Here is a 26,093-nt window from a genome sequence, read left to right as displayed (position 1 = left end):
TCTTATAAGTGAATCGTGTAGTTTAACCCAACGTGGCAAGGGGCGACGCTATAGTCGTATCTTGGGTAATCTGGTTTGTTATCGGCGTTTCCATCATCGGAGAATCAGTGAGAAATATAAATTGAAAATCAATTTTAAAAATCAAATATTTTTATTTTTATTATATTATAGCCAATATGTTTGTATAATACGCAGTCATAACGTTATGTGGACACACACAACTACAGTAGTAGCTAGGTAAAAAATATTTTTTAGAAATACTTACGGGAGTTACCGGGTTTAGTATTAACAAAATTTTGGATTTTCCTAATAACTAACAACTATCTATCAGTATTTATTTGTAGTGTGTATAAGATACTATGTAATTATTACATATACGTAATGTACTATTAAACTAGCATTTACATGCAAAATTTCGTGTAAAGGAAGGACCTTTACATGAAATTTTGCGCATGGTCCAAAATATTGAAGTTATTAAGTAATTATTATACAATCCCCAAGTCCCATATTTGTTTTGTTTACTGTAACAATACGTTTTTATTATTTTATACATACTATTTTGTATAACAGTAGTTTCTGTGAGAGACTACTGTTATACAAAATTACATAAATATTTTCTAGATCTTTAATATTTTCACTACACTTCAATACTTTCTAGAGTGTACTGTCATGAATTTTAAAAGGAAATATGTACAATATTCATTTTGCAAGTAATATTTTCGATTACATTTGGTGGCCATCATTCATATAGGTATCGTATTTCTGAAACTGATTTGCAGTATCGTTATTTCCCATATTTACCTACATAACGTTATCAACAACAGATTATTGAACCACCCTGAAAGCAGAATGATGGATGATGTTAGAGACGGTGGCATTTGCGATGTTATTTGTAACATAACATAAGCGGTTTCGTACCCAATTTGACATCTACTTTTTCGGGGATGATTACTACATATTTATTTATTTATATAATTTCAATGCTCAAAATACCAAGTACCTATGGCGGACTTAACGCCTTACGGCATTCTACCAGTCAACCACAGGTTGTGCAGAGAAAATATTTAATAAAATAATATTATATATATTAATAAAATTTATATAACACGGACTTCTAATATGTTAATTTTTTTTTCTGTGTTATATCGAATTTGTTTAAAAAGATATTGATAGTATAAAAATTGCGTTAATTAATTTGTTTATTCCTGGTCATAAATTTTGAAAACTCTCATTTAAAATGTTACTACCTTAGAGATATATATGTTATATACTCGATTTTAATTGCAAATACAGTTATTTTATATTATTAAATTGATCTAAAATTGCGTGATAAATTGAGAGACAAGATAATTTATAATTATTGTTCATGTAACTTTTTTCATTTTTGTTGGTTCTAAAGTTGTAATTTAGTAATAAAAAATAATTTATTCATAGATAAATTGTTGCTATAATTATAAAATAGTAGTAATTAATTACTTATTATTATATATTAATTGTAAATTGTACTTAAGACTTAAGACTGTTGAATTTGCAAGCACAAACATAATACCCGAAAGATCTTCCCTATGACTGAACTCGTTGAATGAAACTTCAAAGGGACACGAAAATTCTAACTTATTACTGTATATGATAGGGTAATGTTAAACCCAAGCTCAGATAGAGGATAAGATTCCAAGAGAGCTTTACATATAGATACGTATGGAATCTGGGATATCTCAACCATCTCAAAGAGGTAGACCAAGTTCCGAGTTGTATAAAGTTGAATTTACCCACCTTTCTTTAGAGTTTACGAAAATTAATATCTAATACAATAAGTGTTATTTAAATTATATTTTATTTTTATGTAGTCCTAGCTGTACTCGCATCATCGTCCTCGTGGAATTTAAAAGATTTTTTGTAAAATAATAGTAGCCTAAGTTACTCTTTATTACATCAGCTACCTGCCAAAAACAGTCCCGTCAAAATCGGACTAGCCATTTCAGAGAATAGCCGGAACAAACGGACAAACAGACAAAAATTGTAAACAATGTTATTTTGGTATATACCAAAATAACATTGTTTTCGTATCGTATTGTATTTATATTCATATGGATGTAGTAAAAAACTATTATTTCAATATTACAAACAGACATTCCAATTTTATTTATATGTATAGATGAAGATGGAATTGTAAATAAATTGTGTGTTTTTTAAATAGAGATTTCTTGTGGATATAAATGTACAACAAATTATATATTAAGCTTTTTAATTTTTAGTAGTACTATAACCATAACCACAGATTATTAGAGGCAACAAACAACTTTTGCCAACTTAATTTGCTTAACGTAACAAAATTATCGATCGACAGAGAAAATTAGTCGCATCATAATCATTTCATTAATTTAGGAGTTATGATGCCGTAGACATGCACACACAGACATATCTTTTTTGCTTCAAACGTAAATGTATAAAACATAATGTAGGAATTTATTGTAATTTGTTATCATTTTACCTTAAGTAACGTTACGCACATTTACGTCAGACGTGACATCACGTAAATCCAATGTAAGGAAAATTCAATGCAATTTTGCGTCAAGTGAGTGCGAATGCCTGCTTTACGACAACTTTTCATATCAAATAGGATTTTATGAAAAAAGTTTTTATTACGGTGTAATTTAACCTTCATTTAGATTAACGTCGACTCTGCATTATACAAATGAAATATTTGTTTACTTTGTACTTCCAATTGAGGAAATGGGACTATGCGGTTCAATTAGAGGCATGTTACAATTTCTTATTTACTATACTTTGTTATTACGTTACCTCTGAATGTAGTGGTTTAGTACACTACCTCACTTTTCGATGGGTCGCGGGTTTGATTTCTTCACAATACAAACATTTGTATTTGTACCTATTCTGTGTATATACAGTAATAACAAAGAAATATGTCTAGAAGTTATCTGGTAATCTAGAACAAGTCTAATTATGACAGTTTGAGACCATAAATAGTTATTGGTTCATTTAATAGAATTGTCATCTTAAACTCCAATCCTATTATCCTATTAATGTCCATTACAGAATACCTATCACTTCCCCTGTATAATTATGGTAAACAGTCTAGTATATTCTGTTGATAAAATATATCTATAGAAGTGACGTCACAATTTATATCTATAGCTTATGCGTGCGTTTTTGTACGAACATTAAACTATTCATTTAATATTCAACAATACATATATATTACTTGGAATGCTACATTGAATAGTAAAAGCTACATGTATTGTTTCCCAATTTATTGATTTCGAATCATAGATTTGAGAAGTGTAATTTGGCAACCATTTTCTCTAGAGAATAATCTCCGGTACTAGCATGTTGGTTTAGGCCTCTATTAAGTGGCAACACTGCCACATAGGGATATAACTTTTTATGTTTTCTTATTACGACACTGGGCACAAGCATGGTATAAAAACAACAAACATAATACTTGTCGAATCATCTAATATAAATATATTGTTCGTTCAATGTTAATCAAGCGAGTCTGTTTATCACTCTGCGTGATTTCTATATATTACCCAAATAAGACATAAAACTAGACTCGGTACAATATACAGAAAAATGTATTTTGATACCTACAGATATTTTGGATTTATGTTTCAAAATAATTAAACTTATTTTAGTAAAGAAATTGAAATATGAGCTACAAGCCTTAGATAGAAGTAGCATGTACATATACAACATATTGTTTGGTTCGTTCTCGAGTTGGATAGACAACACATAATTATTTGGTACCTATATACCGAATATATATAATTCATAATAAAGCAACGGCTTTTATTTTAGTCATACAATAACATTAGTTATATAATGATATACCTACTGTATATTCCATATAAAATAATTAATATTTATATACGTAATAATACCTTTTATAAACGCCATAATATATTTTAATAATTGCTCTTCATTGCGTCATTGCGATATTTCGAAAGTGTTGAATACTCTTATTACGAATTTCGTATTCGAATTTTAAAAACTTGTTACATGAGTGTACAGAGTAGAGTATCCGATTATAATTTTAGTGACATCCTATATTATGTATATAAATACCTTATACAGATATACATACATATAATCTTACTTTTTCCGTTGACATTTTGCTACATTACTTATACTTAGTTACAATCAAATGTTAATCAACTAAATAAAATGTCAAACGAGATAACTTTTAATAGTTATAAATAAATCTCTTCAGCTGTATGTATAATGGATAAATATAACGCTACCAGGTAAGGTAGTATAATTATAGTATTTATATATGAAAATAGAATATAAAACTTTCTATAATTTTTAATTATTCACAAAATTTATTTGTGTAGCGAGGTGCGAACTCGTTAGATGGAGGTAACCACTCCAATTATACTTATTAGATCAACGAGTCACCGGCAAGTAAAGCGGCTGGTAGCGTTCCACTAAACTGATTCTCAAGTCATCGCTTTTTAGGGTTCCAAATTCAAAGGTAAAACGAAACCCTTATTATGCAACTTTGTTCTACTGTTCTTTAGTTACAGCGTTATATTTCAAAAAGTACCTAATTATTAAAATAATTTTAAGGTTAAAGACCGTTATTGTGGAAAAGATTTTTTTTATAATATAAGTCCGCAATGAAGCAAGTAGCACTTACTAAATAAAAGTAAGTATAGAAAGAGTCTGTAAATTCCAAAATCTTTGCGAATTCCTATTAATCCATGCAATTTTAGACTTATGGATAAAATTAAAAAGTTACTAAATAGAATTGATTGTTGAAATAATTTATAAAAATTGTCTATTAAAAAATCACCTTGCGGCATCTTGTGCAAGTAATTTTTTTATCATTATCCCTAACGAATCGAATTAAAATAGTTGTATTATAATTATAGTTAATAAAAAATATAAGTAGAACAATGGAAATTGAATGATCTTTCTAACTATAATACCGAGCATTTACATCATAAAATTTTGTGTCTTAATATATAAAGTTTACCTAGGTATATCTTAATTTAATGATAATAATTTTCTTATAAAAAATATTCAGAAACCTCCGTATTATCACTTGCCTTTTACTGGATTTATTTTATTTGTACTTATCTATAATAATAAGTTTGATTTTACTTTAACTTGTATGTGTGTATTGCTCTGTAGCATCGTAGCTCTTAAATGGATTTCGATGCAATCAGGAATACCATTCCAATTAAAGTCTTAAAGGCTTTGATTGGAATGCTTCTAGGTTACGTTTGATGGAAATTGTATCGAGAATTTTTCAATAAAAAGAAAGATACCCTTAATTATGTTTTCTTTAATCTGCACAAAATTTTACCGTTCCGACCGATTTCATTATTTTGGAACGGATGCCTTTACTATAGTAATATTGTCAATGAAATTTTCAACGAATTGAAATGTTAAATAATAATATATATATTTGATAGAATTGAATGGCATTATCTATATACTAATATTATTTTTATGAATAAAAAATCACAATTCAAAGGAGAGATTTTAAAAATTATCTCAGCGTTTGATCCAGAATGATATAAGCTAGATGCCTATCTAGCTTATATATATATTGGCATAAGCCTTATGCCAATATAGAAAACTCATGAGGACTATGTCAAAACCGGGGCGGGGCACTAGTAGTTAAATAAATAATTTTGTATCGATAACAAAAATATGTTATCTGATTTAACTTTAATATAAGTAATCAATAATTCTGTTAGATAGGTAGTGTGAAATATCGAACTAAAGATACAATTTGAATAATTGATTTGGGTTAAGTGACTAGAGTAGTATGTACTTTGATTGAGGTACTTTACGTATGCTAATGATGTCTAATAAAGATGTAATGGACGCTAATTGATACGTTAGGGTCAAATCTGAAATGTCATTCGGTAAACTTATATCTTTCTTCTAATTTTAGACACAGATAATGTCATAGGTAATGGGTGCTATGGAATAATTTCTCCAAAATCCAACATTATCAGTATCATTTCGTGAACTATACTTTTCTTTAAAAGTAGAATCAGCATATTTAAGTATATAATAGTTTCATTTTCTTTTCATCATCTTATTATTACCAGATGTAATTAATGTATTCTAAAATTTGTGTTTTTACTGCATTAACCTTTTAGTATCGTTTTCGTACTTCCGTATAAATAAAGTAGGTTCTTGTAATTATTTCTTTTAACCTATATATAATATAAATATTTATAAAAACACTTTTTTAAAGAAAAGTCAAGTAAAAATAATTCTAATTATGAGAGATATTGTTGTATATTTAGTACTATATGAAATATAGCTAATGTATGTCGCCGTGGTATAAATATAATATATATTTTCACATTAAACACATTAGCATCCATTGAGCCGATTAATAGTGAAAAATTAACAGATAGATATATTGTTTACAAATTTGTATTATATATGAATTTTGTATAGGTTGTTGACTGCAATTTGACGGGTGAATGGGCAAGTAATATTCTGTGATTAATACGGGACTAGGGTTACCCTATTAAAGGATTTCGTTAAAAATTCTTATACATCAAAGAAGTGGTTTATTTCAATTGCTGTGAGCACGGTATCTTGTCAACTTCGAAAATATTTTAGATCCTTCGATCAAAGACTTAATTTTTGTTATAATAATATTCACTATCTACTGAAAGTCCCTCGAGTTAAATGCAACGATGGTGCTTCATACTCGAATGGTTGTATTAATGAATTGAGATTACAACTTTGTCCATTTTGAACTCGGTTACAATTAATAATAATGGTAGTTAAATTTCTTAGTTGATATTAAGTATTCACGCAATCGTCACTTTATTATTGTCATTCGGAATGCCTTCTTAACTTTTACGTAAAAATCATTTAGATCAAATTGCAATGTGTTGATTAAAACAAAATAAAATTTCGTGGGAATAGTAACAAAATCAAATCAGAAGGTTCAATATTTTCTCATTTTAAATGTGTATTGTTAATGCAGTTACATATATTTTTTGTTATATTAAGTAATATCTTGAGAAATATATTTTATTCCACAAAAATAGATTCATTATTTATTTTGAAAAAATATGTAGGAATGACTTATTGCAAGTATAATGTTGTTTTCAAAAAGAATTTAAAGAAAATTATCTATTCATATTTAACAAAAATCTTTCATTTTACATTCGGTTGAAACGGACGGCTATTGTATATAATTTAAAACTGATTTTAATTATTTATTTGCAAGGATCTAGTTTATTATTGCATTTCTGTTACTAGTCTATCCTACATTATTTTTGTTTTATATATTCAAAATTGACATTACGCATTACGAACATAAGTTTCTTTACACAAAGAAACAAGAAAAAGCAATTATTAAAATAGTTCTACTCTCAAAAAGATCTTTAATATTTATGTATGAAAACATTGTCACCCCTAAAGGGCCCGAGTTAATTGCGTTGGTAAACAGCTGAGATAATTTTCCCCAAGCAAAATTTTAGAAGCTGAACCCACTGCGCCTGAAGATAACAGGAGCACAGAAACACGCTTGTTAGTGACGTTAAATAAAAACTGTTTCTTTAAATACAATACGATAATGCCATTTCTATATTCTGATCATACAAGCTATTCCGGGTTGAACTCCTTTTTAAGTGGCTATTGTTTTGAACTAGAATGTGTTATTCCCCTAATATAGGCATTTCACCAGTATCAAATAGCGAGAACGAGGCACTTCATAATTTGAGCCATGAACTCGAAAAACGATACAAATTAACGTACCTTATTTCGTGATTTCATAATATTACGACGTGCGTGACCATAATTAATACAAATTATTTATTTAAACAAAACCTAAATGGGTATGTTTAGTAAAGTATTTATACTATATAAATAGAAATATAGCAAACCTGTAAATTATTCATATTCGTTGCAATAGCTTTATTTAGTTGAATTAAATTTCGAAAAATGTTAATTCTAAGCTATGTATATAGTGTAGGTTATCACTAATAAAGAGATTCCTAATGTTCCACAGGAAAATGAATTTTCGAGTTCAAGTCAGCGAAGTGGCTATTTTAAGGACCACTATATTATACTACTAATTTGAAATAAATGTCAGTTTTTAAGAAATTCGTAGAATATTAGATAAATCGCACTTAGTCGATCCTAGAATAATAAATTGAATTCTTTCGTCAAGATATATATATGGGTTTTATTCAACATTAAGATATAATTTATTCTAATTTAATTCATCCCTTTTGTATATTTTCAGGGCATTGAAAGTGTTGTTTAGTGGAAGGGTATCAGGGTATTGTTTGCTAGGCGGAGTGGCCCGCCGTGTAAGCGATCCATTACCAAATTTACCAAACTAATGCAGACGCGGGTAGAACTATATTTATAATAGTGATGTCATTTGCTTTATCAAATTCCTATATTGACAAATATATTCATGTATTTTTAGTACTAATTTTAATCGATATATTTTCGTAATCATTTGCTCTGGCTGCCTATTAACGCACAGCTGAAACGATAAAGTTAGAATTCTGACATTTTTAGCATATGTGTGTTAATACGAGTATAAAATCGTAATACAACTTCTTCGCTAACAAAGGGTTCGTTAAGAAATTTTTAATATTTTTTTATATAGAAATATATAAAATAACTACAAAAAAAATATTTTGTGTTTTTTTAAATAGAAATGAGTTGCTTTTATTTCAGTGTTTCATAAAAATAAGTTACAATTATGTAACTTATATAATTATATAATTCGTTATTCTATGTATTAACATAGAATAACGAATTATAACAAAAAATATATGTAATCATGAAAAATAGGTATCGGTAGAAAGATTGGTACACTTCTATGAAAAATAACAGGGCTAGTTTTAAACTCTACCCAGATAGACCATATTTAAAATTAATATATGGTATATATAGTGTTCACTTATTTGTTATTTATGTCTTCTTGTATGTAAGTTGTTATCGACGTAATATCGGCTCGTTAGCCATAGCTCCACGTCCTTACTCCGCGGCGCTTGCGCAGGGACTCCCTTCCCTCTTGCGCACGGCGGTCCGTGTACGCTCGGCTCGAGACGATAGATAATAAACTGCTAGTGTTTCCACATACACTACATCTCTCTCCTTTTTAAGTTTATTTTCTTTTCAAGCATGAATCAATCCACTCTATTAGGTATTTGTTCCTTGGAGGCATGTGTGCTACGTTACAACGATGGTGGACTCATTTTGACACTATACTGCCACACATAAGCCGAATGCCTCTAGTGCGATTGGCCTTTCCAGCGTAACCAGCACCGTGATTTTTTTCCTCCTCTTTTGAATATAAATTACATTTATATATTAACTCCAATTTACTCTGTGTTTCACATACTTCACCTTTCTTCTTTTATATTTGTTTTCATATAATCGTTATTCCACTTTGTTATTGTGTAATATTATGTAAGATTAGTATAAAGCACTTCTGAAAAAATGTTGTATGTTTATGACCAGAATATCTTTATCATAGTAGTCACTACTTTATATTTTGTAGGTTTACGGTAAATACTTATATTTTTTTTCCATTCTATCTGTCTCATGCAATGTTTTATTTACTTGTAGTATTTTTCTTTATCATGTACATTTGAAAACTGATTATGTAAAACATAATCTGGAATTTCTTCAAAACTCCCCACTATTTATTATTATCATTCCATACAATATTGATGGGTCCTGTGGTGGTATACCAGAATATTATTATTATATCAAGAGTTGCATCAACAATTGCAAACGACTTTCCACTATATTCTGTCTACACATCTGATATCAGTCCATGTAGTATTAATTGGGTATGAATATAACCATTCTTCATCGTACAAAATTATCTCTCTTATCACCTGCATTAATTCAGTGCTAAAATATTAGGAAAGGTTGTCAGACCAGTCTTTGAGCGATTGACATATACCACATATATCACCACAGCGACTCTACGTACTCCAGCAATCGTCAATTATATTAGTTATAGAAATTATATTTTCGACCAAAATTAATTTGTGTACTATGACTTTTGATTTATTATATTTTACTGAATCCGCTCCATTTCACTCCGATAATTAATATGCATTAAAACTGGCAATTTTTTTTTTTTTTATTACTTATATTCAACCGCAATTTAATGCTACATTCTATCAATTTACCTTTAATGAATAGGACACCATTCATCAATACACAATACAATGCTTGATGACCCCGCCAAAGACAATTTAACACAAACTGGACGTTAATACGCAATTTAATGCTTAACGACCCAGCCAACGCAATTTAATGCAACCTGTCCGCCAATACGCAATTTAATGCTTGACGGCCCAGTCCAACGCAATTTAATGCAATCTGTCCATCAGTTCGCAATTTAATGCCTGATGGCCCAGCCAACGCAATTTAATGCAATCTGTCCATCAGTTCGCAATTTAATGCCTGATGGCCCAGCCAACGCAATTTAATGCAATCTGTCCATCAGTTCGCAATTTAATGCCTGATGGCCCAGCCAACGCAATTTAATGCAATCTGTCCATCAGTTCGCAATTTAATGCCTGATGGCCCAGCTAACGCAATTTAATGCAACCTGTCCGTCAATACGCAATTTAATGCTTGACGGCCCAGTCTACCTTACCACTGTAGCTCCTTTTTTAGAATATCAATGCCATTGTCACCGTCATTATAATCCATTGAACTTCTTAATTCATCCTCTTTAAGTATTAGTATTATGCTCATTGTTTTTCTTCCTTTGCTAATTTCTTTAAGGTCATCTGAGCCAATAGTCACTTTATAAGCAAATCATGAACTCCTGCAAAACACCAAATTTTATAATTATAGCACAATTAAACGCCACTCTTATCCATTTAATTTTCACAATATATACATTTATGACTACTAATATTAAACATATTTCAGATTTATGTACTCCACAAGAATGTCCAGTAAATAATTCTAATCTAAAGTATGGGAATACTAATAGTATCCTCAGAACTATTTTTTTTTCCAATAATGTATCGTTAGTAATTGTTACTATCATGCATCATGGTTTACATTATTATCTAGTAATAATAATAATAATTGTGCAGCCATAACATAACGCACCTCATTCACAATAATATACCTCGTATATAACGACTTCCTTGATTTAACTAATTCTTTGTAATCCCTTGGATTTTCCATAAGAATCGATGTAAAATATACCTTTACATTGCGACATTATTTTTTTTTTTTTTTTTTTTTTAATTTGTAAAAACACCTCTTTCTAAGGAATTTTCTTAACCCAAAACCTTTATATAATGTTCCCACCAATGGTATGACTCTAACTCTACTTATCTCTTATCTCATACAATGTGATTCATGTCAGGACATGTTTCGACGTACTTTCGTTCGTAGAACAATAATTGTTGTTCGATGGAAAGTAATGTAAAGTTTTGTAAACACTGCTGCTCGTCACTATTGTTAAAGATTCAAGTGAAATGAAATGGCTTAGACAGGTTTTTTTACCTTTTTATAACGAAGTTTAGACCAACGTACCTTCAACATAGTAAATCTCAGTTCAACGAATTACTTGATATACTATATATATTTTCGATTTGTTTTATCGAGGTTGCACTGTAGTACGTATGTAAAAGTTAAAACACGCTAATTTGTCTAAGCTACCCAGCAATGCGGCCAAAGTATTTAGAGAGCGACCAACACCAGTACTATGACGATAAACAAATACATGTATATATTTTACAACTACTACAATGAAGCAGGTATCATTTCCTATTAGCTATCTCAAAACTCAAAACCACATTAATACACTTATTTCGCGTATCGCGACACTACACAATTCCAGCCGCAACTGGATTAACTGTCAATTAAAAATGACTCCCCATCGCTCCAACATCCCTGTCACATTCATATAAAACAGCTGTCAGCGCTGTCTGCATGTGATCACAAAACAAATTCTAACTCAGCTCACAGCTACTAAATGCGGTACATTAATGCAATTATGGCTATTATTCCTATTATTTATTCAAGCTTCTTTAAATAAAGAATATTCATATTCTATTCCATGTTCCCGAAACTTCAAAGAATATAAAAACATTTTTTTTTTCACTCTAATAACCCCTTCACTCATCCGCATAATGCATTAGGCGAGTAGGTACAATAATTCAGAACTTAATAGTAGTTCTATTTCATGTAACCATTATTGTGCAATTTCTAATTTACTGGTATTTTTAAATTAGAGAGAATCTTAAATATGATTCCATAAAGACATACTCACCACCACTGTACTATACTATAGCTTATTATTAAAAGTTAATCACTGTCCTTTCTGTAAAATAATAGAATAATTCTATATACATAATTAGGTATCCTTTTTCTCGTTCCAGTGTTACTGACTATAGAAACCACACACCGCATACAGAAACAGCACTCCTGTACCTTACATCCGGCCATAACTAGCGACACACTTCCTCGCAATATAATAGTCGGCATCTCAACCTCTTGACTACGTTGTTTTTTGTTTTTCTTCAACAAATTCATTAGACACTAAATTCACCAAACCAAAAGATTGCCTTCTAGGTCGCAAGTTGTAGATGCGCGCTTCATTTTAACACAAAGCACAAATTGTTAAAAATATGCCATACAAGTAGATAGGCACCTTGCACTACACAACATGTATAGTAGACCCCAACATAATATATCAAACTAATAATTAATCTACATTTAAAACCTTCCTATGTAAAACAATTGCAATTCCCACCGGCATCCATTGGAATGCTCACTAATAATTATTATTTATAAATTATATAATCCAAAAGCCAAATCCAATCCAAATAAAAACATTCATTTTAACCACACTACTTCGCGGCTCTGCTCGAATACCAGAATAAAATAGTCTGCAGGTATTCCGAACAACTCATCCGCATCGAAATGTATGGGACACTGTTACCCAGATACTTCAACACTTGCAATCAATTAAGGCAAATATAAATATTGTCCACCAAGCACTGCTCAAACCGTGTGTGTCACCCCACCTTAGATTTTACTATTGTTGTACAAAACAATATACATATACAAATATAATACCCAACATCAGTACTATAATACAGGTACAATTGTCAGCTCACCATCATTTGTAATAATATCGTATCACCCGACAACATCGTAATATTATCCCGTACAAAATGTAATATTAGGTTATCATGTGATCATTACAGTTAGAAAGAGGAACTTTAGACCATTTTCATTTGCAGCAATACCCTAAAAGAAAATAGTGACATTTGAACACTAGTCGCCACATCTGTATAAATACAATAAGGCGGCCCTATTGCCAAAAGTAATTAAAGTGCATCGACACCTAGAAAAGATAAAGCAAAACAAACGTGTCGTCCGCACAGTGCTCTATTTTACTTCATATCCACAGGTCTATTGCATCACGTAATATGATGTCCCACTAAACATCTCACCGTCACCGTCCCCTCATGAAACGAACATGCAGCGGCGACTACAATCATTACCGATTTTTATTTCAACACGGAAATACGGAAGGAGGAATGGGATTGTTAAAATAATCCCACTGCTAACAATGTATCACGCCAGAGGGACCTCCACGCGGTTCCCCCAGCAACAATCGCGACAAATTAACACGAACCCACCACGACGGGCCAACCGATCCTATCCCCCCCGCTCATTCTACCATACTCCATCAGTGCCACGCCAGCGCAGGCAGTACACCATTATCATACATTAAAAATAATAAATCACGGATATACGTAAACATATTACTACAATGATTATTAATACGACTATTCCTACCAGCTAGAGACACTATAGGTATAGCAAGTACAATTTATAATTAGGTACCTACTTACTTGGCGTAAATCGATCGTAAACCGATGTTACCCAGCTATTGTTTTTTCTGTATAGGTATAATTCGCTCCCCGTGCGGCCCCACCATAATCCTTCTAAATTTGTAATTACTCCGTACCCGTAGGTATATGTATATCTTATTAAATGATTTTGTACTTATCTTTATTTATATCCATTTTGCCTCGTCGCCACATATAGTGTTCACTTATTTGTTATTTATGTCTTCTTGTATGTAAGTTGTTATCGACGTAATATCGGCTCGTTAGCCATAGCTCCACGTCCTTACTCCGCGGCGCTTGCGCAGGGACTCCCTTCCCTCTTGCGCACGGCGGTCCGTGTACGCTCGGCTCGAGACGATAGATAATAAACTGCTAGTGTTTCCACATACACTACAGTATACTTTTTATATAAATTCTGTCAACTTTGCGATGTATTATACAACAAGTCACTAATATGGTCGTAAAATTTATTGGTTCTGTTAATAAAGACCCACGCATGTAAGTCAAGATCACGTATCTACTATACCAGTCGTGAGACTGGTGGGTGAATTTTTCTTTGATTGAGCAGTAAATCACCACTATTACGCCACTAATGTTAAAGGCTGTATTTGCTTGTGGCTTGATATTAAGAGTGTGTATACAAATTAGTTACTATTTGTTCGGAAAATAGCATAGTTGGGCGTATATCGCTAAGTTTCACTTAGGTTTAACTTGTCTCTATTATTTTTAAAGATAATGTTGCTGAGAGTTATTTTTGTCAAAAGATTAGGAGTGTCGTTTAATCAAATATATCTTTTATGCAAGAATGACTTTCTTGTACGTACCTGTATATCTTTTTTATTAAAATCAAGTTATTATATTAGTTTGTTTATAAACATTTTTTTGTTATATGTGTAAAGGTTTTGACTTATGTATTATTTTTATATCTTATATTTAATTCAGTAATTATTTTAAAGTTTAAAATAATTACTGAATTAAATATAAGAACCTATTCTAATTGATTCTACATTTAAAAATAAAAACATACTTATCATTTTACGTTTTTAAAAGAGTCACGTCCAAATAGAAGTATATATTAAAAGGTAAGTAGATATTATGAATACAGTTTTTAATGTGATTTTATCTAAACCAATAATATATATGTAAGATAGAAATTCATATTTCAGACGCTGACAAATAGAGGTAAGGTAAATTGATACGTATATATGACTAAAAGGGTATACCCATGTCATATAACATTTACTGATAAAATGAACAATGAAATAAAAATAAATACCTAATGATAGTAGTTTTTTTTGCTTAAAATCTAATTTCTAAAATTCTTTTACGATATGATTTTACATTACTTTTTAACGATTTTTGGGTGTTTTCACTATGGTAAACATATTTTGCAATCAACCCACAATAATATTTTGTTATTCTGGCAACACGTGGAAAGAGAAATTTACATGCGTGTAAATATTCTCAGGCTTTCATAAAACCTTCTAGTAAATAATAAAGGTATGCAATATTCGTGAAAACTTATGGCAGGAACTGGGATAGAAAATAAAATATTTTTTGTTATGACATTCCACTACAAATTAAATACTCAAACAATTAATATGAATTATATAAGAAGTTATATAGCATTTCACTACCATGATTATATTATATAACATTATGTTTTATTTATTTATAAAAACAACATCTATTTAAGTACATCTTATGCGCACGTTATTTAATATATGATTCAAAAGAAACATTTTAATACAAGATCTACTTCTATTAGGATTAGTTGTTATTAAAATTATGAAAATTATTACGAAATTATTTGTATCTTAAATTATAATAACACATAACAACAATAAATATCTTTTATTTTCTGTCAATTTAAAGACTATTGCCGAAAAAGCATTTATACTGAGTCAATTTAAAGAAATAACAAAACGAGATTTAAGGCTAACAACATCGTGTACAGACTTTTATTTATCTTAAATGCTTAGGTTGTTAAATCCTTAATCATATTTGAAGTTTTATCGGAATTGAATTAGTTGATCCTAAACTAACATGTAGTTTACAAAGTTTATTTGGATTTAAACTTCAGGTAACAATGTTTATACAAATACCAACATAGTACAAGTATTATTTTAGTAATTTAAAGTAATTTATTCTTTTATATTACTTTTAGTTCTGCTATTAGTATTACAAACGTATAAGTTTGTAAGCAAAATTATAGATATGGTAAAAATATTAAAACTCTGTTGGGTAGATTAAGTAAGTAGGTCAATTAGACGGCCAGCCATAAGAGGAAGCTTCCTATTATGAAGATAGTTATGGAGAGAGCTATCCTCGGAGTTTCGCTGCGAGTTAGGATCTGAAACGTTAATATCCTTAGAATAATCAAATTAGACCATAGTACGACAAGTCAGTGAGTTAAAATATTAAGAGTTTTTTTAAAGAATCTACATGTAATCAATAATAATGAAAGGTTTGATTAGCAATAATCCTTTGTAGATAAAAAGAGAGAATAGAAAGATCCTACAACATTCAACAAGCTCGGTGGTCTAACGGTTTAACACACCGCCTCACTTTCGATGGTCACGAGTTCGATTCCTCGCATGCACAAACATTTGTATTTACGAGTATGATAGTTTGTATTGCTCTGGTTTTTTTTCTATGTAAAGTATGTATTTACGAAAAATTATACATCTATGTATTTGTAATTAGTTATCTAGTACCCCTAACACAAGCTTTAGCTAGCTTAATTTGGATCTAGATAGCGCTGTATGAATTGTACTGAGATTATTATTAATATTCCCCACCAGAAGAGTAACTGTATATAATAATATATATTTATAAAGCCTTAATTCAGATATTAGTTATTTACATTTATATATTATATATTAGTTAATAGAAATAAAACCCTTCCAAGACTGTAGGGTCATACATAACCTTAACTTTAATAGCAACCGCAGAATGGTGAGAAGAGTGACTACTTAAATTAAAATGAGGTCCACAGAAAGTCGATGAATACAGTCTACGTAGGTTTATTGGGGCAGTCAATTGGTCACTGTGTTAGCACATTCCAAATAAAACAACACATACGATATAAGTTTTTATATATATTTATAGTTACGAGGTAAATTTAACTATTAACTTAAAAATATTTTAGTAATGGTTAATCCCTCAAAATAGTCTGAATTTTTTTTTCATCTTATATATAATATTCTCGTGTCACATTTTTCGTTCCCATACTCCTCCGAAACGGCTTGACCGATTCTCATGAAATTTTGTGTGCGTATTGAGTAGGTCTGAGAATCGGCCAACATCTATTTTTCATCCCCCTAAATGTTAGGGGTAGTCCACCCCTAATTTTTTTTTTTATTTTAAGGCAAAACAACGTTTGTCGGGACAGCTAGTATACATATATATTTCAATTCAATCACTCAATCACAATTATTTTTGTCAAAACGAATACTTGGATCTATAAGCAGCTAAAGATGTGCAAGAAATTTATTATATTTTTGCTTCTTATCTATTCAGGAAAAATAAATAATACTATTGAAAAAGATTTCATATAAAAATATTATTGTCGTGGTTAAGGATTATTAGGATATTGAAATACCTTACAATTAACATAATTATGGGATAAATTTTAACAATTGTATACCATCGTTATATAAGTTTAATACTGAATAAAATTATTCGTATAATCTTTATGTAGACAGCTAATACAAAGGCACATGCACTATTTGCTTTTATATGTAAAAAAAGATATAATAAAGTTAGAATATCTTTCCTTCCTAAGGCAGTATTTTCCGGAGGCTTGATTGTATGCATGATGGTATGATTTTTTAATGAAGACCATTGTTTGAATGAAATTCTTTTGTTTGGAAATATATATCCACAAAATAAAAGGGAAAAATTTATTCGTAACCACCGTTTTATACAACTTTTATTAATAAAACACACAATCATACATAAGTTTACTAATAAAATGATATATATTTTTTTAAATGAACCGTAGAAGCGTTGGTGCAGATACTCAATACATACAAATTAGATTGCTATTTTGTTTCCTAAACGGATAGGTATATGTTTTGATAATCAATTACTAAATGTAATAATTGATATGGAATTCCCAAACAGAATTGATTGTTACAAATAATGGACTGACATAATTACAAGGTTACTACAGTTTCTAACAACATTTTTCTATTAAATTTACGAATATATAGGCTATAATTTTCCATTATAGGCTTATAATTAGAACTTGTGTGTAGTTTACCGTTGTACACTTTGTACATTTAACTTGTGTTCCGTCTACGAAATATTGAACCTCGGTCTTCTCTACTTCTGCTGGCTAGAGGATTTGGAAGCTGTTCAGGTATTCTGGTTAGACATGACTGTAAAATTGCTGTATTGCATAATACTTTAATTCTCAGGAATAGCAACGAATGCTAACACAGACGCTTTTATATCACATACATATTGTCGCGACTGCCATCCTAGGCGGCACAGTCAGAGCTATTGTCAACTGTCGAAGTTGTGGTAAACGCATCACTTGACATGCCCACATTTCTGTTAGTATATTTTGTATATCGTGGCGGGGGGGCGAGTTTCTCGGATTAGTTTTTGGTTTATATCTGTGTTTCCTTTATTAGAGAGTTAGTCAGAAATATAAATTGACACAAAATTATTTTCGTGTCATGTTTCATGAACTCATGAGCTCTTGGACATAATTTAGCGTTGTAAGCTAAGTCATGACTCTTTCATGTTATACATATATGTATATTTAGCAATAATTACCACTTTCTAAGTGGACAGTCGGCTTGTTTGCCATTTCAATGTACGTATGAAATATTCGTACATATATATATATTTCTTGCAATATTTTTAAATCTGAAATCTAAATCTATAGCATTACTCAATTTAAATTTAATCAGAGACAAGAGCAACTGATAATAGACATAAATTATGAAGCGGCAAAACACATTTGACTTTCACGGTGAAATTACATAACCTCTATGCTTTGGGAGTTATAGCCTTTTCCTGTAGTAAGAATTCTAGAGTCAGTAATATTTTTTTAATTCAATCTACGCTCAATTTACGATATTTTTAGATTTCTCTGAGATAGGTTTAAATAAAGTATGATTAAGAAATAATTAAAAGTGTGTTACCTAGGGATTGACTTTACTTGTTTTTGTTGTAATTATACAGTTTTTACTATAAATTTCACATATTATTAAATAAAATAATGGTTTCTTTTCTATTACCTATACACCTACGAACGTTGTAATGACTTTCTTAAATATGTCTTTTTTATTTAATATTTTTAATATTAAATAAAAACATTTTTTTAATATTACTTAAAATGTATATTAACATCATATTGATCTAAGTGAGATAAGCTACTTTCCTACCTATTATATAAAATGAAAAAAAGTAGTCAATGACTAACACGACCAACATCCGGTTCAACATCAATAAACTTTAAGCTTTGTTGCAAATAGTTTTTTAATAGTTTCGTCAGGGGGAAGACAATTAACAAAAAATATGTATTATAAAAATCGATTTCTGCGTTCTTATGTTATAAATAATGTGACCTGACTTTGTTAAATGTACTCTTATTATAGATATTCTAAACCATTATTGAAAAGAAATTGCTCACTCTTTTTCTCTTTAAAATTACAAAACACAGAATATTTAAATACTTTTAGCCTATAAAAATATCCAAGAGGTTTTAATGGCCCGTCGTTTGATCGGTTTTTTTCTTATCGTGTCAATTGTTACAGCCAAGTTTTTGTATTCTTAAAATTTACTAGAAAAAGTAAAATAAATACGAAACCAGCTATATACTAAATACATTTAATAATATTTTCTATACTGTGTATAGAACCTAATCCATATTTAGTACAAAGTATATAAGAATTAGTATAACCTATTAAAATATATTATATTTACAATAAGTTAGTATATATCTTTTATAATCTTCTTGGTTGTATTATTAGAAATTATCCTTTTGGACGTAATTAATTAATATTAGCTTTTACTAATAATTTTCACAAGAATATATCTATGAAAATCGTTACTTTATTTATTTTATGTATCTCGTTTATGTCGTTCTATCTGTGTTACATACACAGATACATTACATTTGAAATATTAATAATAATATACCACATATATTACATTTGAAAATATACAGTTGAGCTGTTGGGGCGCCAGAAATAAATAACGAACAAAAAAATAAAGTCATACAATTTTAAATTAAACATAATTTACACAAGTCTAATGTAATATTAGACTTGTATAAATGAGGCAGGAAGTATAAAATATTGTATTTACTTGAATGAATTTCTGTAATCTTATTTTGATATATGAAATTTTCACTGCGGATACTTATGAAGCGTAAAGTAAGAAAATCATAGCTATAAAGTTTCCTGTGAAATTGACGTTTTGACATCCGACGGAGAGGAAAGGCAATTTTAACACATAAAGCTATATAAAGTCGGTATATATGTATACTATACTGGGTACAGTTTTATTACTACAAGTTTCTCTCGACATAATAATAGTAAATAAAACAGTATTCGTACAGGTAATAGGAATCTTATATATATTTTATGTGAATATATATGTAATTACTAAATCCTATAATATAATAAAACAATGATAGTTATATGCTTTTATAATATGCATTCAATTCAAATCCGAACCATTGAAAACTTAGTGGTAATTATTTAGTAAAATCACTATGTATTTGTACATTTGTTTGTTTTTAAAACGTATATTAATTTTTATAATATATAATATAATATAAGACACTGTAATGAACGTTCAGTGCCTTAAAGAAGATTTATAGATGAAATTGAAACAATTGTCAGTATAGACGTAAACATAATTCATTAAACTGCCGTACATAGTTATAAAGTATTTATACTTAGTTACAAGTTTGAATTTAATTTTAGTTAGATTGAAAGAAATAACCTAAAACAAACTGAGCAGTCACGTCATCAATATTGTGAAAATTTCTAAATTTATTTTGTAATTTCCAATTCGTTTTTCAATGAAAGTGCTCCAGGTTTATAAGCATTCGGATTGGTATACTATTTAGGACTATCTATATTTAACTATAAATACGTGACACAAACAAATTTTATCCTTCCTGTCCTTTAAAACAACTTTCGTGATTAATAACAACACTAGTAAACTCATAGACACTAAGAAATCCCTTATGTTACAAAAGCTTTTGAGTAACAATAGTGACTTTTCAAGAGAAGCTAACAGTGCATTTGTTTCTTAAAAATAAAAACTCTTAATCTAATGGACCTCCTTTATGTTGCCACTTCTAAGAATTAAAGTCAAATCCATTACTGCAGTGTTTGTAACGGCTTTTAAAGTGGAAACAAAAACACAGCATCGTTGTATGACTGTTTTAATACAGAAAGTTTTAACAGACACTATGGGACGACATATGTGGGTGACAATAGAAGATTCAGTCCTGTAGAATGTATCAATAACAAAATATTGCCTAATATACATAGAATCTATTAAAGCAATATGGTATCAATAATATTAATTGTATTTCATAAAGGGAAACACCAAAATCCGTTCAATTTTAGCAGCAATATCCCACAGAAATATCGTTGAATTAAGAACTTTTCTTTTTGGAAATCATTTAAACAACAAAACTTTTTTATCAGACTCTTCACATGTAACTAACCATTTGTAAATGTAATATTGATATAATATTGTAGACGCTAAACTTCGTCTACAATATAGCTCTTTTGTATGGTACACTCGGCATTCAATATGGAAAATTGATAGATGCATCAATTGTTAGAGGTATATGTGTATTGTGTTGGATATAATATCGTAACGAACCCATATAAAGTGTGAAGTATCTTTGACATCTTGTTTATGACTATGTGATTTCAGTCAACAGCGTTTCTGAAGTAATAATAATAGTAATAATGGAATTTAGTAGGAGCAACTAAAAGTTTTCGCTTATGTCTGCAATCTTCTATTTATTTCTCCGTTTCTATTCGCTTTCCTCTCCTTCATTTGTTTTTTCCGCTTGCTTTTTCTTTCTCTCGCAAATATCTATCTCTCCCTTTCACACAATGTTCCATTTCATGCTACATCTATCCTATCTACATGTATAGAAAGCTGCATTCTTAAGGAATAATGGATTATGTTTTATTATAGTAATTTTCATCAATAAGTAGATTTTGAAAATAATTAAACCTGTGCCTTCTATTTCTATGATAATTTAAGACATACATACTATAAGCACATGAAATATATATAAAAAGTTATATGACTTTTATATAATATAATAATTTTCATGACTATAATTATTTCCATTGCTCTGGAATTAAACCTGCAACCATCGTAATATAATTCAGGGATAATAAATATATAAAATGAAAACACTATTGCGGGGTCCGGCTTAAGTAACTTTTAATAGTAATCTAAACTTGCAAAAAGAACGTCGCAAATAAAAAAGTTTTAACGAGCAAACACGTCTTGTTAAATGGTCTACACACGATACGACCTGGAACCCGATTGACTGAGCGTCGGATCTTAACTAAACGGCATTTTTTATACTATGATGATGGCAAACAAGCAGACAGCCTATCTGATGATAAATGGTTACCGGAGCCTATGGACGCCTGTAACACCAGGCGTGTTGCCGACCATTAAGAAACTAGTTGAATTAGTCAAGTTATTGGTACCTTTAAAAGACGGTTGGGTTGAAAATTGATATATGTGAAAACCGTCAGATATAAACCAAATTGTGTCGTCCACATGCACTTTTATGTTGCTGAATAACTTTGCATTCGATAGAAAACGAAATATGATATGAAAGTGATGCAACTGTAATATGATACGCAATGCACTCGCATTGCATAGCAAATCACAGTTGCATACCGTTTTGCAAAAGTTTAAATAGCACTAAATAAAAAAAATAACTTTGGAGGTGGACTACCCCTAACATTTAGGGAGATGAAAAATAGATGTTGGCCGATTCTCTGACCTACTCAATACGCTCACAAAATTTCATGAGAATCGGTCAAGCCGTTTCGGAGGAGTATGGGAACGAAAACTGTGACACGAGAATTTTATATATAAGATTAACCTTATCTCTAATGATTGTTTTTAGAAATTCATGATAATACAAAATTAAAAAAATAATTAGATATAATACGGTGTTACTATTCCTGAGTAATCTGAAATCACTGTCTTTCATATCAAATTCAGCTGACAAATCTTGCTGCTAAGCAGCAAATATGGATAAGAGACTTATAGCCGTGGCTGATATTTAGAGTTCACTTTCAGGCGAAGCTTACTCTATGGTAACGAACTAGTGATCTCGTGTTTGTGGTTTCTATTGATGAGCACCAGTTAGCGATGAGAATAAAATCGTAATCAGGCCACTTGATATTTAGACAAATTCTCCAGAAATCATCTTGAAAGTTTACAGCGTCCCGGCCTAGGGGCTTACTACCACGACTTATGAGGTCCTAAATATAAATCTGATCAATAGAAAGAAAACTTTATGTTTCGATTTGTTTCGGACTGACCCTCCGGTGATGGAAACACCGATATCACTTTCAACCCTAATAGTATGTAATGCTGGTTATAGATTATCTCGCAATTGTATAGGATTCTCAATATTTTACCCTGGTTTAATATCAGTATTATTTTATTTCAAGTAAAATAGCAATATATTATCATTTTACTGTAACTTCGCCCGTAACTTGCGGTTAACATTATATTTTGTATGCCGTTTTATTTTTCTCTAACGGTTGTTACTGAATTTCATGGTCGTATACTCTTCTTTTATATATAAATATTATACATAGTTCAATTTTGAATAATTTACTGTTATATTATGTGTAATTAATATTTTACATTTCTAGTATAACATGTGATAAATGTTGTGAAAATCCTTAAAAATCAGTAATCGATATCTTTATGTTTGTCATGTGTACGTATGTAGTATCATATTAAATTATATTAAAAAGGATTATCTGTATAGTACATTTTTTTAAATAATTTGAATGGCAAACAAACTAACAGTCAACGTTAAAAGTGTCCCTATATATATGACCAGCACATTTTTAAAACCAAGATGATATGCCTTCGTAACCCATATAGGTACGTCTCATATATACGTAACGTAAATGTTACAGTTTGTTTATATAATGTTTAGAACAAATATCCATCATAAATAGTGTACCTAACTTTAACTAGAAAATATCAAATACCTATGTAATGACGAATGATGATGAATTAAAGCAGGCATATGCTAATAGAGCAGAACTTTATAAGAATAACTCTATACAACAACGCAATCCATCAATGTACACTCAATGATCGATTAAATCGATGAGTAATTTTTTTTCTTGCTACAGAAAGTGTTTACTGCTATTTATTAATTTTACAAACGTTTATTTATCTGGTTGTTGGTGATATAATAACGATAAATTTTAAGAAAAAATAAATAATAATAATAACGGTTACCCAGGACAATTCACACAACGCCATACTAACCAGCTTTTGATATGGATAATATACAACTGATAGAATACTTAACATAGAAAATATGCAAATACAGTCCAAATTAATAGGGACAGTAAAATATTAGTTTTTTGTAAAACATTGGTCTATAATTAATTAAAAACGTCACTTTAGATAATTATATTTAATAATATCAGACACATATCTTATAATGAATAATATAATAATTTAATATTTGAACAACTAGAAAATATAAACAAGTATAATAAAAATGATGATGGGAAATTATTAGTATTTTGTCACATTTCCTTTTGCTTCTATCAGTGCTTGAATCCGCCTCGGCATACTTTCAATACACTGTTTAGCACTTTCTTTTATTTTGGGATTGTGAAACCATACATTTATTAATTTTTCAATTAGTTTTACTTTGGTAGTTATGATTTCCTTAGCAATTTCCGCCTTGGTAATTTCCCACAAGTTTTCTATGGGATTCATATCAGGAGAATTGCCAGGCCAAGGTAAAACTGGAATGTTGTGGTCTTCCAAAAATTTGGTTACACTCCTCGCTTTATGACATGGAGCTGAAAACACGAATCCCCCATCAACCATTCCTGAAGTAACAGGCGAGTTTCTAATACTTGCTTGTATTGGTCCTGTCTCATGGTTCCCTGGACGATATAGAGGCGAACTGCGCTGATGACAGACCATACCATTATTTTTACAGGGTGTTTAATTCGTTCCACTATGCAATCAGGATGAAATTTCTCGCCTGGGCGCCGCCTCACGAAGTTACTTTTGTTGGCCAGAATTTCAAAAGTTGACTCGTTTGAGAAACATACCTAAAAAAATATAGAAACTATTTATAATTTTTGTAAATATGATTTTATGTAACACAAATAAAATTAACCATAGAACTTTTTCCAGTCTTCAACAGTTTTCAGGCGGTGCTCACGAGCCCAAGCAAGCCTTTTCTTTTTCATCGCCTCTGTTAATCGGGGTTTCTTAACTGGACGATGACCTGTCAGGCCTTCCTCTGCCAACGATTCTTTTTGAAACACGTAAGATTCCTGTACTATCTGAAAAAATCCAGCACTTTTCTTTCTGTTTTGCAAGCAGAATCTCGAATTTTCCTATCGGAACGTGTTGTTGTGATAATTTTGATCTATAATTTTATTGACGGCAGATTTCGATAATAGAGTGATTTGTGTGTAGTTTTAACCTCGATTTTTTTTCTCGGAGTCAAATCTACCCCTCGACCCATAGCCAAAGCACAATATAAAAATAAATTAAAATTGTTCAAAATCCGCTAAAATCATTTAATTTTAATTATAGATAATTATACACAAAACCACTAAAGAACTGTTTAAAAGAATAATTTACGTGTTTCACTTTTACACGTGTGAACGACTGTGTGTCTCTCCCGTCATTAAAATATATTTCCAAAATAAACAAATCTCTCAGCACTTGAAATTCACTTTGAATTTGAGTTATAGAGACAAGGTGAACATAAAAACATATCAGCAAAAAAACTTTTACCACTTAAAAAGTAGTCAAGACTACTTGAAGAATAAAAATTATTAAAAATGTCACTGTCCCTAAATCAAATGGCACAAATTATTTTAATTTAAATTATTAATACCAACTTAATGTATGAAAGTGAAAGCATCGTAGCATCAGCATTTTATGATGTTTCCTTACCCGACTTATAGG

General features: G+C 30.1%; 1 protein-coding gene across 1 annotated transcript in view; it reads left to right on the top strand.

The window, feature by feature from the left end:
* Positions 1-26,093, top strand: part of LOC131844959 (diuretic hormone class 2) — a 75,356-nt gene that overhangs the window by 12,350 nt on the left and 36,913 nt on the right. The gene's annotated exons all lie outside the window — the stretch shown is intronic.

Source organism: Achroia grisella, unplaced genomic scaffold (assembly GCF_030625045.1).
Source record: "Achroia grisella isolate CSIRO2021 unplaced genomic scaffold, CSIRO_AGI_Agris_v1 utg445, whole genome shotgun sequence".
In the NCBI taxonomy this organism is placed as follows: domain Eukaryota; kingdom Metazoa; phylum Arthropoda; class Insecta; order Lepidoptera; family Pyralidae; genus Achroia; species Achroia grisella.
The sequence above is the reverse complement of the archived record's forward strand: the minus strand, read 5'-3'. Positions and strand labels throughout refer to the sequence as shown.